The sequence below is a fragment of the Narcine bancroftii genome, chromosome 1, assembly GCF_036971445.1.
Source record: "Narcine bancroftii isolate sNarBan1 chromosome 1, sNarBan1.hap1, whole genome shotgun sequence".
NCBI classification, from domain to species: Eukaryota; Metazoa; Chordata; class Chondrichthyes; order Torpediniformes; family Narcinidae; genus Narcine; species Narcine bancroftii.
This window is the reverse complement of record NC_091469.1, coordinates 397,483,749-397,502,569: the sequence shown is the minus strand read 5'-3', so window position 1 is coordinate 397,502,569 and position 18,821 is coordinate 397,483,749.

Sequence of the window (18,821 nt, the reverse complement as noted above, 5' to 3'; positions counted from 1 at the left end):
ATATGTCTTTAAATATTAATGGAATACATAACCAAATTAAAAGGAAGAAACTACTAAATTTAAATGAATAAATGTATTCCATTAGAAAAAATAACATATAGGTTAAGAAATAATATTGAAATATTCGAACAAGTATAGAAGCCTTACATTAAATACAATGGCGAAAACCTACCGGGGACAAACATTACCTAAGTTGATGGAAGGAGAAGGAAAGAAAAGAATGGACTCAGTAGAATTTCTGGTGTAATTTTGTTGAATGACAACATTGTCTGACTGGCTTAATGCAACCTAGATTGTATACCTAAAATGGACGAGAGGGGGGGTGGGGGGTGGTTTGGGAGGAAAGGGGGGGGGGGAGAAAAAGTCACTGTATATGTGTGAAAAAGAAATAGTGTATATCATGGCTAATGTGATTTATGGTGTGAAAAATAAAAAAAATTAAAAAAAAAAGAATTATTATAGATCAGCACAATTTATCAGATTTTTATCAAACGAGGGAAAAACCAGATTGGACCAGGTTAGAGCTAAATAAAATAGGGGAGAAGGTACCAGAACATATATTTTATAAGTGGGATGAAAAGCTAGTGCAACATAGAAGTTCACCAGTACTGCATCATCTGCTCAACATTTGGAAGAAGATTCATGTAGAAAGTAAAAAAACAAATTACCAACTACCAAAATTATTATTGATGCAAAATCAACTAATCCCTTTCACAATAGATAACCTTTCCTTTAGAGAATGGGAGAGAAAAGAGATCAAAAGAATAGAAAATTGTTTTTTTGGGAAATAATTTATTATCTTTTGAACAAATGAAGTACAAATATGGTATAACTCACGGTACAATATTTGCAAACCACCAACTGAAAACCTACTTGAAGGACAAATTGGGAAACAGGCTGAGGTTACCAAAAGGAAGCAGCTTTGAATATGTGATTACAGACACAATGATAATTAAAAGATTTATAACAAACATGTACATCAAGCTGCAAGAGAAAGAGAACGATGAAATAAGCTGTAAACCCAAACAAAAGTGGGAAAAAGATCTAAACATAAAGATAAAAAATGAAAAATGGGAAAAGCTATGCTCCGGAACTATAAGAAATAAAATACACACGAGGTTATGCATGATACAATATAATTGGTTACACAGGCTATATACCATGCCCCAAAAGTGAAATAAATGGGACCCAACAGTATCAGATAGATGTTTCCGCTGTAAGAAGGAAACAAGAACAACAGTACATGCAATATGGGCATGTGAGAAAGTGGAAAAGTTTTGGGAAGATCTAAATCAGGTATTAAATAAAATCACAAAAAGCAACATACCAAAAAATCCAGAGATCTTTCTTCTAAGTAATATAAGAAATAAAGAACTAGGCCTCAATTTGGATGAAGCACAAAAAATATTTATTATGATAGCCTTAGCTGTAGCAAAAAAATGTATAATGTCAACCTGGAAATCAGAAGAGAGCCTGAGAGTACAGCAGTGGTACATAGAAATGAATAAATGTATTCCATTGGAAAAAAATAACATATAATTTGAGAAATAACATCACAGTATTCGAACAAATTTGGGAACCGTACATGGAACAAAACAGAGAGGGCCTACCGTGGACCTCCACCACCTAAAATGACAGAATGAGAAGAAGACGAAATGAACTGACCCAGTATGTAAAAGTAGATGACACAATTTTTTTGTTTATTTTTATTATGTGATGACATTGTTTAATGGGTTTATTGTATTGTATATGTTGAATGTTTAATGGGTTTGGAGGGGGGAGGGAAGGGATGGGGGGATAAAGGGGGGGAAATGACACTGTGTATATTCAAGAGGGAAATGTTTGTGTGTATTTTGGTTAATATGGTTCATAGTGTGAAAAATAAAAAAAAAATTAAAAAAACATATGTGCTTCCATCACCAATGATAGCATGATCTTGGCACCTACCAGACTCTATAAAGGTTCCTTTTCAATGTTTTTAAGAGTTTTAATCAACTTCACTTTTATTATTTAAAAATTGAACTTATATTTTAACTTTTATTTCAAATTTCAGATGCTTTTTCCCCCCCCCCCCGAGTGTCAGAGGCTCTTAAAAAAATCTGTTAATGATCTGGGCATGGCTTTGCTGGCTTTCAGAGTTTTAGGAATGTTTTTGGGGATGACACCTTCACACTGGAGCGGTCGAGGAAATCCCACTGTCCAGCTCATTCCATTGAAATGTTTGAGTCAGCAAAATAGGACTACAGATTGAAGAGCGGGTGGATGCATGTTGGAGGAGACTGAGGTGATGAGTCTCCACAAAGATTACTGTGCCAGAATCTGACATATGTGTCTGCAATAGAATCATGGATTCAAGAGATTAGGCTGCTTGATGATATGATGGGAAGTTACTATACTCTCACAGCTGCAGGAAACAATAAAGTAATATATCACTAGTTTAGTACACAAAAAATACTAAAGAAACTTAGCAAATGAACATGCTGAACGACCAAAGGAACTGCTCACACTAACCATCCGGGACTTTCATATTCATGAAACAATACTTATTTGTATCAATTAAATACTTGTCCTGCGTATGTGTTGTTTGTCTGTGAAGGCTGTACTTGTACTATCAGATGACAATCAACTTGACTTGATGAGCAAATCATGCAGTGTCTAACCTCCATGCTCAATATTTTTTGACTCTCCTACTCCTGCAAAAAAAATGACTAAGTCTAATTTATATATCTTCTCATGATTTTATCTAGCTCTATAAGCTCCCCAACTCAGTCTCCTGGTCTCCAATGAGGAAAAATCCAGCCTACCAGCCTCTCCTTGTTACTCAGGCTCATCCGACTCAGTAACTGTTGAGTTCTTATGAATATTTTCTGCACTCAATGCAGATTAGTGACAACTTTCCTATAGCTGGGTGACCAAACCTGCACACAATATTCCAAATGTGGTCTCACCAACATCTTGTAGAATTGTTACATGACATCCCCATTCCTGTACTCAGTGCCCTGACTGATGAAGGTAAGCATGCCAAATGCCTTTTCCACCTGAAGTGCCAGTTGATGAAGTAGACAAAGACAATGTGGTCAAACAATACTCATGGCTTTTATTAGCAGAAACTCATGGTACAATAATGAAAGACAATAGATGCATATACAGTTATATCCAAGGGAAATGTCCTTAACAGTAAGAGATAATGCACAGCCAATATTAGTACAGCAAGGCTCACGGGGGGGGGGGGAGTGGTGGAGACAGGCAGCTTGGCAGACATTCACCACACCACCACCCTGTCTACTCATGGTGCCACCTCCATCAAATTACCTGTTGCCCTTGGTGACAACATTCTCCAAGACCATACTATTTACTGTGCATGTCCTGCTTTGTTTAGCCCACTCAAGTGCAAGGTCTCACATTTGTACAAATTAAATTCTATCTATTATTTACATAAACTGTGGGTTAGAAGATAATAAAGCATTATTTTCTTGCTCACATAAAATTATAATTCTTAAATCTTAAATCTTAAATTATAAATCTTGCTCACATAAAATTATTATTTTAATAATGGGTGAAAAGAGTGCTTTCTGCATGAGAAGTATTACAGTGTACATACACCACAATAAAAATATATTCGCTCAACTTTTTATACTTTATACAAGTTATTGATAACCATTCACAAGCTTAAACAAAATTAACTTTCACAAAATTAACTTTAACAAAAAGTTAATTTCAAGTCAAGGTTATTGTCATCTGATTGTACAAGTATTTTCCAGTCCTCGGTACAAAACATTCAAACACACAGCCAGACATAACACACATGCAGACAAACAATGCAAATGGAGAACAAGTATTTTATCCATACAAAAATATAAATATTGTTGCATGAATATGAGAGTCTCGGATGGTTAGTGTGAACAGATCCTTTGGTCGTTCACCATTCTCACTGCCTGTTCCTCAGACAGGAGGTGCTGGCTCTGAGAATCCTGTTTATCTTCCTCCGATGGGAGCAGCTGAAAGATCATTGTGTGGAGGGTGGAAGGAGTTCTCAATGATTTTGCATGCCCTTTTCAGACAATGATCCCAATAGATCGTATCGATGATGAGGTTCCAGTGATCTTCTCTACCACTCTTATTGTCCAATCCATTTCTCTGCAGCAACCATATTACACAGTGATGCAGACAGCCAGGATGTACTTGATAGAGTTCCTGTAGAAAATTGAAGAATGGTGGCCAGTAGCCTTGCCAGCATCAGTCTTCTCAGGAAGTGCAGTCACTGCTACACCTTCCTGTCAAGTGAGGAGATGTTGGGTGTGTGGTGAATGTCTGCCAAGCTGCCTGTCTCCCCTCTGGCAAGCCTTGCTGTACTAACATTGGCTATGCATTATCTCTACTGTTAAGGACACTCCCCTTGGGTATAACTGTGTATGCACTTATTGTCTTTCATTATTGTACCATGAGTTTCTGCTAATAAAAGCCATGATTATTGTTTGACCACATCATCTTTGTCTACTTCATCAACTGGCACTTCAATTTTATTAGCAGAAATGGATGTAACACTCAAGCCAGAGTGGCTGATAATCGACCTGTCTGCCCCGAGGGTCAGAGAAATTTTCAACCACTGGATTGCTTGTTTCGATTACTACATGGCTTGAAACAACGTGGTCGATGAGGCAATACAGTGGAGCCACCTGAACTCTCTGCTGGGTGAGGTCCCTTTCGCCGTAATGCAAGGAGCTACTACTCTGGCTATAGCCTGGGAACGTCTGACTACTTATTAAGCAGTGCCACGGAATGTGGTGCTTGCTCAACACCAGTTGCTGACTAGATGCCAGAAACCCAGAGAAAGTGAAGCTGCCTATGCACTGGCCCTCGACTCACTGGCAAACGACTGATATCAGGGCAGTCAATGTGCAACAACACCACAATGCCTTGAAGCTGGATGCTTTTGTCAACAGATTGACTCCAGTTACATCCAATAGAGGCTGCTGGAGACGGAGCCCTTGACGTACAACTGGGCAGTCACTCTAGCCAAAACACTGAGAAGTGCCATGCAATCCAGTGAAATGCTAGAAACCAAAAAGGAACCATCCAGGAGTGCTGGAGCCCCAAAGGAAAGAAAAGGGTGAACTCCTGAAAAATGCTACTTCTGTGATAAGAGCTGGTACCCCGGACAGAAGTGCCCAGCTCAATTTGCTATACCTGCAGCTATTGCGGGAAACTCGGCCACTTCGCTAAAGCGTGTAAGGCGAAAAATACTCCCACTGATAAGAAAAAGAAGAAGAAAAGCACCAAGAAAATGCATCCTGGAGCTACAGGAATGGAAGACAACTGTGAAAAGGTGGAATCTTCAGATGAGAAGGCTGAATCGACTTCAAGTGATGGCGAGGTGAGATCACCTGTGATAGCTCAATTGACTGTAAAGCTTAGGGGATGTTATGGACTGGAACGGTCGACTATGAACGTGAGGTGAAAGGTGAGACTCTTGATTTTCTAATAGACTCAGGGAGTACTGACAGCTACATCCACGAGAATTTGCGGAGACATCCAGCGAAGTGTAAAGTTACTTTAAATTTGCATGATGTGTGGCTCTTTATTATGCCGGAGCTCTGTGCCCCTGTGTTACTAAGGTTAGATATTCAATCTCAGATGAATGGTGTAGTGTTAAATTTCGATGGGCCACTACCCACACTTACCATCCCCTGCACTAGTTAGTGCGGTCTGTCCACATTAAAGATCAAAGCTCCTTCCCTTTTCAGTGATTTATCCCCTGAGTGTCAGCCAATTGCCACTAAAAGCCATTCTTACAGCAAAGAGGATCGTGAGTTTATCAAAGCAGAGAGCCAGAGATTGCTTAAAGAGGGAGTAATTGAACCTAGTAAGTGTCCGTGGTGGGCCCAAGTGGTAGTCATAAAAAATCACACTAAGAGACGACTGGCTATTGACTACAGCCAGACAATCAACCGTTACACTAACCTGGATGCCTACCCCTTGCCATGCATCAATGATCAATTAATCAGATAGCGCAATACAAAGTGTACTCCACTATCAACCTCAAAGCAGCTTATCACCAAATCCCCATTAAGAAAAGGGAACGGCCCTATTCAACTTTTGAGGCTGATGGGGGGTTATACCAGTTTAAAAGGGTACCTTTTGGGGTCACTAATGGTGTGTCCGTGTTTCAGAGGGAAATGGATAAGATTGTTAGGATGTATGAGTTGCAGGGTACGTTTCCCTATGTGGATAATGTCACTATCTGTGGGAAAACACAGGCTGAGCATGACAACAACATAAAGAAATTTTTAGCAACAGCTAAAGAACTCAACCTTATATTTAACGAGGGCAAAATGTAACCCATTCTGGGCTACATTGTCCGCAAGGGTGAAATCCGCCCTAACCCAGAAAGAATGGCCCCCTTAAGAAGTTACCACCCCCAGACTCAGCAAAATCCCTTAAAAGGTGTATGGGATTCTTTTCCTACTACTACAAATGGGTTCGGGACTACGCCACGAAGGCACGCCCTCTGTTTGACACTAAATCTTTTCCTCTCTCTCCAATGGCCTTGAAGGCTTTCGAGAGAATTAAAGCTGATATTGCCAAAGCTGCACTCTCGTCCATTGACGAGGATGTCCCATTCCAAGTGGAAACTGATGCCTCAGATTGTGCCATGGCAGGAACCCTTAATAAAAAGGGCAGACCTGTGGCATTCTTCTCCCGCACGTTACACAGACCTGAACTTAAACATCCTGCCATTGAAAAAAAAAAGCCCAGGCTATTATTGAAGCTGTTCATTACTGTACTCTTGTCACTGATCAGAAATCTGTAGCCTACATGTTCAGTATTAAACACAAAAGTAAAATCAAGAACGATAAGATGGCACGCTGGTGAATAGAACTCTCAACTTATAATTATGAGATCCAGTACAGACCGGGCAGGTTAAATGATCCCTCTGACACATTGTCACCATCTGTTGCTGGTGCTCAGCTGGAGGGGCTAAAAGAGATCCATAGGAGACTGTGCCACCCAGGAGTCACGAGGTTTTTCCACTACATAAGGCCTAACAATCTTCCTTACTCTCTGGAAGAAGTCAGGAAACTGACTAAAAGCTGTCCCGTTTGCGCAGAATGCAAATCGCAATACTTCAAAGCTCCAGGGGCCACTCTCATCAAGGCAACCCGACCTTTTTAGAGGATTAGCTTAGATTTTAAATGTCTGTTACCTTCCAACAACAAAAATGTATATTTCCTTACTGTAATTGACAAATATTCCAGGTTTCCCTTTGCGATACCCTGCCCTGACGTCTCTTCAGCGTCTGTCATTAAGTCACTTGACAGAATTTTCAGCATTTTTGGTTTTCCCAATTACATTCATACTGATAGGGGATCAATATTCATGAGCTCTGAACTGCGGCGAGCCCTGCTACGGAAGGGGATTGCCACCAGCCGTATCATGAGCTACAACCCGCAGGGCAATGGGCAGGTCGAAAGGGCTAATGCTATAGTCTGGAAGACTGTTAATCTTGCTTTAAAAAAACATGGTTACCCTGTTACCCGGTGACAGGAGGTGCTGCCTGAGGCGCTACATTCTATTCAGTCATTATTGTGTACTGCAACAAATTAAACACCTCATGAACGTATGTTTGCTTTTCCTAGGAAATCAGGAACTGTGATGGACTGGCCAGCCTGTTTATCTGAGCCTGGAACTGTGCTGCTGAACAGCCATGCTTGGGCACGTAAAACAGACCCCCTAGTCTAACCAGTTCAGCTACTGCATATCAACACCAACTACGCTCATGTTAACTTCCCAGACGGGAGTACTGACACTGTACCCCTAAGAGATCTGGCCTTGCCTGGTTTCCCCTTCCTCACACCCCTACTCAGAGTGAGCCTCACGCTGGTGATTCTGGAGCGGGTCCAGAAGTCAGTCCTTCCCACACTACAGACCCAGGAACTGTACCAGTTCCCAAGGTTGCAAAGGAGCCACCTGTTTTGAGAAGAAGCACCAGAATTCATAAACAACCTGATAGACTGACATATTCATAAAACATCTCATTATATTTCGATTGCTTGCTAGATACTGGCGTATTTTAGCTGTTAAGAGTATTCTCAATGCCAAACATTGTATCCATGTATAGCTTGCTTCACTCTTTCCTAGCAGCTGTCCGTTTGATTTTAACGCTTTTTCTGCCAGGGGAGACAGTGGTGAATGTATGCCAAGCTGCCTGTCTCCCTCCTCTAGCGAGCCTTGCTGTACTAACATTGGCTGTGCATTGTCTCTACTGTTAAGTACACTCCCCTTGGATAAAACTGTATATGCATCTATTGTCTTTCATTATTGTACCATGAGTTTCTACTAATAAAAGCCATGATTATTGTTTGACCATATCATCTTTGTCTACTTCATCAACTGGCACTTCAGAGTGTCTATGATAGGTCATTAGTTATGAGTTCTAAAGAACTTGGTGCTCGCCACTCTGTCTATTAAATAGTTGTTAATGTGTAGTGGAGGGTGGTTGCTCCTGGTCCTCCTGAAATTCACGATCATCTCCTTTATCTTCTCCAGTTGAGACTCAGGTTATTACTCTCACACTATTTCACAAGATTTTCCACCTCTTCTCTGTAATGCAACTCATCGTTATTGCTGATGAGGCAAACTATTGACATATCATCTGCAAACTGGATGACACTGTTAGAGCTGGATCTGGCGATGCAGTTGTGGGTCAGTAGCATGAACTGGTATGGGCTGAACACTCTGCCCTGAGGTGTTTCAGTACTCAGCATGACAGAGCTCGACATTTTACTACTGACCCGGATAGACTGTAGTCTTTCCTTTAGGACATGGGTTCCCAATTTTTTCATCCCTCTGTACCCCATGGGCATTTTTATATGTTCGCATGTATCCCTAAAAAATAAGGATTAAAAAAAACACGACATTGTGCAATCCGACTGCAGATTACAATACTATGTATTATACAGTAGTGGTTATTCTCTGAGACCCAATGTACCCCCCTGAAAATTGCAAATGTACCATTGGGGATACACGTACCCCAGGTTGGGAACCCCTGCTTTAGGAAGTCCAGGTTCCAATTATAGAGAGGGGTTTTTAGGTATAATAGGGAATCAAGAAGACTACTGGAATGTTGGCCTTCATTGCAAGAGTGATTGAAATTAAGAGTAGGGAGGCTGCAGTTCCAGGGTTATCATACAGTTAGAGTGTCCTGACTTGAAAAAGAATATACTGGCATTGGAGGCAAACCACAGGATGTTTACCTGTTTGATTCCAGAAATGAGGTAGTTAGCCTATTAATAGAGATTGTTGCCTGAAACAATAATCACTGAAATTCCATAGAATATCAGGCGATTTGAAAGAACCATATAAAATTATGAAAGGGATAGATAAGATTGAGGAAGATAGATGAGACTAGAACTAGGGGACATAGCCTCAAGATTCAGGGGAGTAGATTTAGGATAGAGATGAGGAACTGCTTTTCCCAGAGGGTAAAGAATCAGTGGATTTATCTGCTCAAGGAAGCAGTGGAGGATATCTTATGAAATATATTTGACAGAGTTAAATAGAATTTTGAATAGTCAGGGAACTAAGGGCTATAGGAATGGTAGTCAGGTGGAGTTGAGACCATGATCTTGCTTTTTTTTTAAACTTTATTTATTCATTCAAAAAACAAACAATATATGACATATACAGCAATTAAACATGAACATGAACATTTTTTAAAATATATATAGAAAAAAAAAGAAAAGAAAAGACCCCCCCTTCAGCCAACTCTCCTAAGGAGAGCCATAAAAAAAGAAAAAAGAAAGAATATTAAAAAAAGTTAAATATACATATTAAAATCTAATCAATATAAATTGAAATGTAAATATTCTGAGTATAACAGCCACTTATTAATAAAAAAATTATAATTATCATGCAAAACTTACATAATTTTTTCCATTATTCAACAATATTTCATCTCATTATGCCATCTATTAATATCAATCATATTTGTATCTTTCCACGTACTAGCAATGCATTTTTTTGCTATAAATAAAGCTAAATATACAAAAGCAAGCTGAAACTTATCTAATGCCAAGCCTTTTAGAGGTTGCAAACTACCCAATAAAAATACTGTTGGATCTAAAACTATTTTAATCTTATACAGATATTCTAAAAACAATTGAATTTTCTTCCAAAAAGATTGTATATGTAAACATGACCAAACAGCATGAAAAAAAGTTCCAACCGTATCACCACATCTAAAACACAAATCTGATTCATTAAAACCATTTTTAAAAAATTTTTCAGGTGTCAAATATAATTGATGTAAAAAATTGTAATTAATCATTGCATAATGTGCATTTATCAATCTAGTTACACTATCATAACAGATATCTAACCAATCGTCTTCAGAAAAAGTAAAACCAATATCCGCTTCCCATTTAATTTTAGATCTATCCCAACCCTTTTTATATGAAATATAACCCTTCTCTGCTACCTTCATAAGAAAAGTCTCAAATTTAGTCATTTTAGGTAAAATCATATCTCTACCAAACATACATTTTACCAAAGATCGAATTTGATAATAAAGAAATAAAGAATTCTTATCAATACCAAAATCTTCCCTCATCTGATTAAAAGATAAAAAGTTACCCTCTTTTAAACAATCTCCCAAATTTTTCACACCTTTAAATCTCCAATGCAATAAACTTTGATTATGTATTGAAAAATAAATAAGTTAATTATTATACAACGGAGTCAAAACCAATAATTTACCCCTAGAACCTATCATTTTATTTTTCTTTATCCATAACTTCATTAAATGCTTTAGTATAGGCACATTATATTGTAGTAACAAATTTATATGCCACCTAAACAAAAATTGATATATTTCAAATTCAGAAATACTTGCCATCTCAATTTTAGCCCAACTAGGAGGCCGTACCAAATCCAACAATGAACTAATAAATTTAAGTTGGGCTGCCTCATAATAATTTTGAAAATGTAAAAAACGTAATCCCCCTAACTCATATTTCCAAGTTAATTTATTCAAAGCTATTCTCGAAAATTTATCTCTCCATAAAAACTCCCTAACCATTTTATTTAAATCTCGAAAAAAAATATTTTTCAAGTAAATATGGAATAGATTGAAACAAAAATTGTATATGCGGAACGATATTCATCTTAATTATATTTATCTTTCCCATTAAATTAATAGGTAAATCTTTCCATTTAATCAAATCAGTTCTAATTTTTTTCATTAACAGAGCATAATTTAATTTATATAAAGATTGATAATTAACATTCAAATTTATACCCAGATATTTAATTTGATCAGTCTACTTCAAATTAATAATATTCTTATAAACTGAATAATCTCCTTCACTTACCGATAATATTTCACTTTTTTTCCCAATTAACTGTATATCCAGAAAGACATCCATATTGTATTAAACATTTCTTCAAATGCAGAAGTGACTGAGCTGGGTTTATTAAATACACCAATACGTCATCAGCAAATAAATTAATTTTATACTCCTCATCTAAAACTTTCATACCTTGTATTTGTGTATTTTGTCTTATCAACTGTGCTAAAGGTTCAATCACTAACGCAAACAAAGCTGGTGATAAAGGACAACCTTGACGAGTTGATTGAGTTAACTTAAAAGATTCTGAAATCAAACCATCTGTCAATACTCTGGCAACCGGTTTACTATATAGAGCCCTAATCCAACCACTAAAAGGACCAAATTTAATTTTTTTCAGAACTTTAAACAAAAAATTCCATTCAACTCTATCAAATGCTTTTTCTGCATTTAAGGATATCACTATTGGATGATCTAAAGATTGTCGAAATCTATTAATCAAACTAATCACGCGCAAAATGTTATCTGAAGCATATCTATTCTTTATAAAACCTGTTTGATCAATATGAATCAACTTTGGTAAAAATTAGCCAATCTATTCGCTAATATTTTAGCTATTATTTTATAATCTACATTTAACAACGAAATTGGTCTATATGAAGACACTTTCAAAGGATCTCTATATATTTTAGGAATTACTGTAATTAAAGCACTAGAACAAGACTCAGGTAAATCATAATGTTCTCCGACTTGATGTAATACATCCCCAAACACTGTAGATAAATCATCATTAAAAAATTTATAAAATTCAACCTAAAATCCATCAACACCAGGCGATTTACCGTTCAGCATTTCCAGCATAGCCATTTTAATTTCTGAATCTGTAAATGGTTCATTTAACTCCTGTATATCTGCATCCTCTAATATCGGTAAATTCAACTGTGATTAAAAAAATCAATCGATCCAGTTTCCTGTTTTCCTTCAGATTTATATAACTTTTTATAAAATGAATAAAAATCATCATTAATCTCATGAGGTTCAGAAGTAATAAGGGAATTCTGTCTAACAGCATTAATAGTCTTCGATATCTGTTCTTTCTTTAATTGCCACGCCAATACCTTATTTGCTATCTCCCCCCATTCGTAATACCGTTGTTTAGTCCTATTAATCACACATTCAAATTGATAAGATTGCAAAGTATTATATTTCAATTTCAGCCTAGATAATTCTATTTTCTGATCTTCTGTAGCATCTTTCTGAAATTCCTTTTCTAACTCATCGATCTGTTTCTCTAATTCAAAACTCTGATTTAATCGATTCTTTTTTTTTTATTTTAGAAGTATAACTAATTATTTGTCCTCTCAAATAGGCTTTCATAGCAACCCATAATACAAACTTACTTTGAACAGAATTAGAATTTTCTTTCAAAAAAAATTAATTCTTTTTCAAAAAATCAATAAATTCCATATTTTTAAAAACATTGTATTAAATCTCCAATGATAAGCTATTTGAATTTTCTCAGAAGTTTCATATGTAAAATATAACAGAGAATTATCTGAAATCACCCTACTTTTATATTCTGCTTGTTGTATTTTCCCTTGTAAGTGTGCTGATACTAAAAAGAAGTCAATCCTTGAAAACGATTCATATCTAGATGAATAAAAGGAAAAATCTTTCTCTGTCGAATTAAGACATCTCCAAATATCTACTAAATTAAGATCTTTCATCAACGCTTGGACCTGGATTGCTATCTTGGATTTTGTAACTTTCTTAGGAAATTTATCTAATAAAGGTTCCAAAACAAAATTAAAATCACCACCAACTAAAATATTATCATTAGCTTGACCCAAACATAAAAATGCATCCAAAATAAATACTTCATCATCTGCATTTGGAGCATAAATATTAAGTAAAGTCCAAAATTCACTAAAAATCTTACAATTCAATTTAAGAATACATTCTGCCTTTTCCTCTATTGATAGTAATTCAAAAGATAAATTTTTATGTTTCAAAATTGCTACACCTTTAGCTCTAGAATTAAATGAAGAATAATATACATGCCCAACCCAGTCCCTTTTTAATTTCACGCTTTCCTTCACATTCAAATGTGTTTCTTGTAAAAAGGCAATATTAATTTTCATTTCCTTAATATACACCAAGACTCGCTTACGTTTAATCTTACTATTTAATCCTCGAACATTAAAAGTAGCAAACTTCAACTTTGACATATCTACTATTATTACTAAATACCAATAATATCTTTATATAAATACTCAAATCAATGTATATAGGCCCTCCAATAAAAAAAAATCACATATTAAAAACTAAAAAAAATTTTAAAAAGAAAAAGAAAAAAAAGAAAATTCCCCCCCCCCCAAAAAAAACTACCAAAAGGTAGTTATCCCCTAAACAAAAATTGGGTGTGGGTCACCCACCAGTGGCTGATGACGAGTAAAGAACTTAGAGCAAATCTCTCCCTCTCCAGCCAAACAGTCAATAACATCAAAATATCATAATAACAAAAGAAAAAATAGAATAAGAAAATTCTTCTTTTCATCCAGAAGATTCCAATCTCAAAGATCCCATTTCGGAAGGAGGTAGGCTCTTTCCATTCCTGTTTTTCCCATTTCTGCCATTTCTTTCGTTTCCAGAGCTACCAAATTTTTCTTTAGGAGATAATGGTGGGCTACATCTTTGTCCTCTTATATCTGGCAATGAATCAACAAAAATCATTGCTTCACGATCAGTCTCAAAAAACCGAAATTTATAGTTTCCGTAAAACACCTTCAATACTGCAGGGTAACGAAAAGTAGACTTATAACCTTTACGCCACAAAACTTCTTTAGCTGGATTGAATCGATGTCGACGTTGAATGACATCTTGACTCAGATCAAGATAAAAAAAGACTCTGCTATTCTGAATCAATAATGGGGTTTGTTGTTGTCTCTCATTTTGTACTGCAAGTCGAAGTATTGCTTCTCTATCCAAATAACTCAGACATCGAATTATTACCGGTCTCGGAGGTTGACCAGCTGAGGGTATTCTTCTTAAAGCTGTATGTGCTCTTTCCAGTGCCAATCCCCCCCGAGAAAAATTCTTGCCCTAATATTTGCGGAATCCAGTCTTTAAAAAAACGAAGAGGATCTTGTCCTTCTATACCTTCTGGCAAACCAACAATTTTCACATTATTCCTTCTGCTTTGATTTTCGAATAATTTATTTTTCTTTCTAGCTCCTTCTCACGATCTCCCAATTCTATGACTGATTTTTCCACCTTCAACACTTTTTCTGTGTTAGAAGTCACTTGTTGTTCACAGTCCAAAAAAGCAGTCTGAGGTTTTTTTTAAATTCTTCAAAAGATGCATCCACACGTGTCTTAACCATATTTAATTTTGAACTTATACCAGCATTCATTTGAACCATTTCATTCATTTGAGATGTCAACAAAGTTTTATAACAGCTTGAATAACTACATTTAATTGCATACACTGTGAATCGGTAAATCTCAGCTCTGCTCTTTCTGTCATAGTGGCAGAACAAGGTAACTGCAGCTCCTGTTGCAACTCAACAGAAGGCATTTTAAAAGTTTTACTGCGCATCTGGACTCCCAGCGACGGCACCCCGACTTCCTCAGGGGGTCGCCACTGGTCTCCCCTCGTATCTCGTTGTTCTCTCATCAATTCGTAAAGAAAAATTATTTCTTCAGATTGAAATGCTACCTGATGCATTTCCAACAATGGAATCGTCTTCCTGCATTCTCCCTCCATTGAAATCGAAAGGCTTTCCAAATCGGGGTCCACTTCATGGGAACAAATACCTTCTTCCGGAGAACGGGTAATTCCAGTGTCATCCTTCATTTGGTGAGCAATAGGTATTTTTTTTAGCCCCCATAGGTGATCTTTGGGATTTAGGCAATGAAGAGATTGAGCCTGGGGCTGTATCAAGTCATCTAGGCCCCAAATCTTCAGCACTTCGAAAATGTAACTTTTTTTAAACTTGAGGTTTAGTCTATTTACCATTAGTGGCCATAATAATTCCTTAATACTTTAAACTAAAATTTAAAAAGTTTAAACTTGAGAACAAAGGGTTAAAAAACGGGCATTTAAAAGTCTGGCCAGAGAGGTCGAGATTGCACGTCTAGACTCTACGCCATCTTGCCACACCCCCCTCATCAGTCCTGATCTTGTTGAATGACATAGCAATCTCAATGGGCTGAATAATCTACTCCTGTTGTTATTTCTGATCATCTTGTATAACCCTGCACCGATCTCCTTCTGTCATTTTCTCTTATGATGCAATTCCATGCAGGAATACTCATCCTTTTTCTTTGTTACCGCCAACATTAAGTACTTAATGCTGTTCTACCCAGGCTCTTCGTCAACCTTCTTATGTGGTTAGAAAGCACCCACAACATAATTGAAAAAGCAGGTGCACTGAATTGGCCCATATTTATCTGTCAACCAACAGATTATATGGTGATTGCCATAATGTTTTTTTGTTAGAGCTTGCCAAACTCCCCACATTACATAGATTTATTTCTTGTTTTGTATTATATTTCCATGCAACAGAAAAGTTAATTCTTGCTAAGAAGTTGATTTGCTGAAAAAACAATCATATCAATCCCTAGAGCCATTTTTTTTTCTAACCTTGCTTTGCACACAAACCCATAAGTATCTCTCTGAGTTCCCATCAGCCAACTTTACTAAAATATATTTATAGTAGTCGAACTAGCAGCTGGTCTTTGGGATGTGGAATTAAACCAGAGCAGCTGGAGAATTGCACACAACACAGTTCCAGAGTTGGCATTGGAAGTCCAAGTTGAATTTGGATCTGTGGAACTGCCTGACAGCTGTACAACCTGCAGTGCTGTCAGAACTAAACCACAAAAGTATTCCAGTAATTGTAATTAATGCGAAAATCACAATCACAAGACGATCTTTTTGGGTCATCCATAAACCTGATCACATTTATGATTCTGTTGCTCACCTCATGATTCCCATCAAGTTTTAATCATCCAGACACTTCCCATTCATTGCTTTTTGTATTAACTGCCAGCTTGGTAATGCCATAGTGTTAAAATATTCATCCTTATTTCAGATCCCTTTGTGACCTTGTCCTTCTCTATCTCTATAATCTTGTTCAATACATTGAACCTCTAAATCTCTGGTTCCTCCAATTCTAACATTTATTTTGTTCCTGATTTTCTATAGATTATCTTTAACAATTGTTGTGTTGTGATTATGCTATGTTTGCACATTTCAATTTATAAGTAGTATGCATGTCATCTTTAAAACTGTGTATACTTTTGAGTATACCCTTACCTTGAATGTGATAATAAAAGAAACAGCTATTGTTCTAGGTTATGCAATCATGAGTTTGTCTAATTAAACACATATATCAAAGGTTTTCTGGTGACAGTTTACAGCAGCTGAGCCTTTCAGATGCTCAAAATAAAAACACCTGGAAATACTGCAGGAACTCAGCTGGTCTTGCAGCATCCATAGGAGGTAAAGATATATCACCAACGTTTGGGCCTGAGATTTCTTCAAAGTATAAAGATGCTTCACCCATCAGATCTGGAATTTTCTTGCTGCATCCCTAACACTTTCCTCCTTTCTTCTCTACATCAATTCCCAGTTGCCTAGTCAAGTGCTTTATTTTCACCATTATTTTCAAAGCACCTACTCCTTCATCTCACTTCAGTACACCCTCGGGGCCCTTTTCTTCTTCCTTGAGCAAAGATCCTAAGTGTAGTCCTCCACCATTCTTGTCTTTTGCCCAGTTGACTTTATTCACATGTTGAACATGTTCTCTTTTAACTCCAAGGTAAAAACAGAAAAGGCTAGAGTTACCTGGCAGTTTGGGCAGTGAATACAGATAGATGGCTCTCTTCTTTAACTCTACTCATTTCTCCCACACAGAGGATGTAGCTATGGGCAGCCTTCTGGGTGAAAGGCATGGAGAAACAAATAAACTTCAGGAGGATCTAGCATTTGCAGGAGGGAGGAAAGGAGGAAAGAGAGGAATTGTACCCTGCAACAGGACTCAGATAGGTAAGGGAAGCAAGGCAGTATAAAGTAATGAAGGGGATGAGATAGGTGAGTGATTCATGGACTGAGGAAGACTGAAGAATGATTGGCAGATGAAGCCAGATAGAAGAGGAAAGATAGGGACAGGTGGATGATAGGTGGGGATAGGAGGCTGATGAGTGGGAACCAGTGCTCAAATCTGATTGGTATGGCCACATCAGGAGTAATGAATCGGAAGACGTGTTTGAAGAAATTAGATTTGGTGGGAGTATCGATAATTATTGGGAATTGTAAGGGAATGTTCTGTCCCTTTCTAGCAGAAGGAAGAAACTATTCAGTAAAACCAAGAAAGCAAGGTGAAAGCTCCACATGGGTTAAGAAATTATTGCAATAGTCCTAGATTTTATACTGTCGTGGCCTTCTTCTTCTTCTCTTCTTTGGCTTGGCTCGCGGACAAAGATTTATGGAGGGGGTAAAAAGTCCACGTCAGCTGCAGGCTCGTTTGTGGCTGACCAGTCCGATGCGGGACAGGCAGACACGATTGCAGCGGTTGCAAGGGAAAATTGGTTGGTTGGGGTTGGGTGTTGGGTTTTTCCTCCTTTGCCTTTTGTCAGTGAGGTGGGCTCTGCGGTCTTCTTCAAAGGAGGCTGCTGCCCGCCAAACTGTGAGGCGCCAAGATGCACGGTTTGAGGCGTTATCAGCCCACTGGCGGTGGTCAATGTGGCAGGCACCAAGAGATTTCTTTAGGCAGTCCTTGTACCTTTTCTTTGGTGCACCTCTGTCACGGTGGCCAGTGGAGAGCTCGCCATATAATACGATCTTGGGAAGGCGATGGTCCTCCATTCTGGAGACGTGACCCGTCCAGCGCAGCTGGATCTTCAGCAGCGTGGACTCGATGCTGTCGACCTCTGCCATCTCGAGTACCTCGACGTTAGGGGTGTGAGCGCTCCAATGGATGTTGAGGATGGAGCGGAGACAACGCTGGTGGAAGCGTTCTAGGAGCCGTAGGTGGTGCCGGTAGAGGACCCATGATTCGGAGCCGAACAGGAGTGTGGGTATGACAACGGCTCTGTATACGCTTATCTTTGTGAGGTTTTTCAGTTGGTTGTTTTTCCAGACTCTTTTGTGTAGTCTTCCAAAGGCGCTATTTGCCTTGGCGAGTCTGTTGTCTATCTCATTGTCGATCCTTGCATCTGATGAAATGGTGCAGCCGAGATAGGTAAACTGGTTGACCGTTTTGAGTTTTGTGTGCCCGATGGAGATGTGGGGGGGCTGGTAGTCATGGTGGGGAGCTGGCTGATGGAGGACCTCAGTTTTCTTCAGGCTGACTTCCAGGCCAAACATTTTGGCAGTTTCCGCAAAGCAGGACGTCAAGCGCTGAAGAGCTGGCTCTGAATGGGCAACTAAAGCGGCATCATCTGCAAAGAGTAGTTCACGGACAAGTTTCT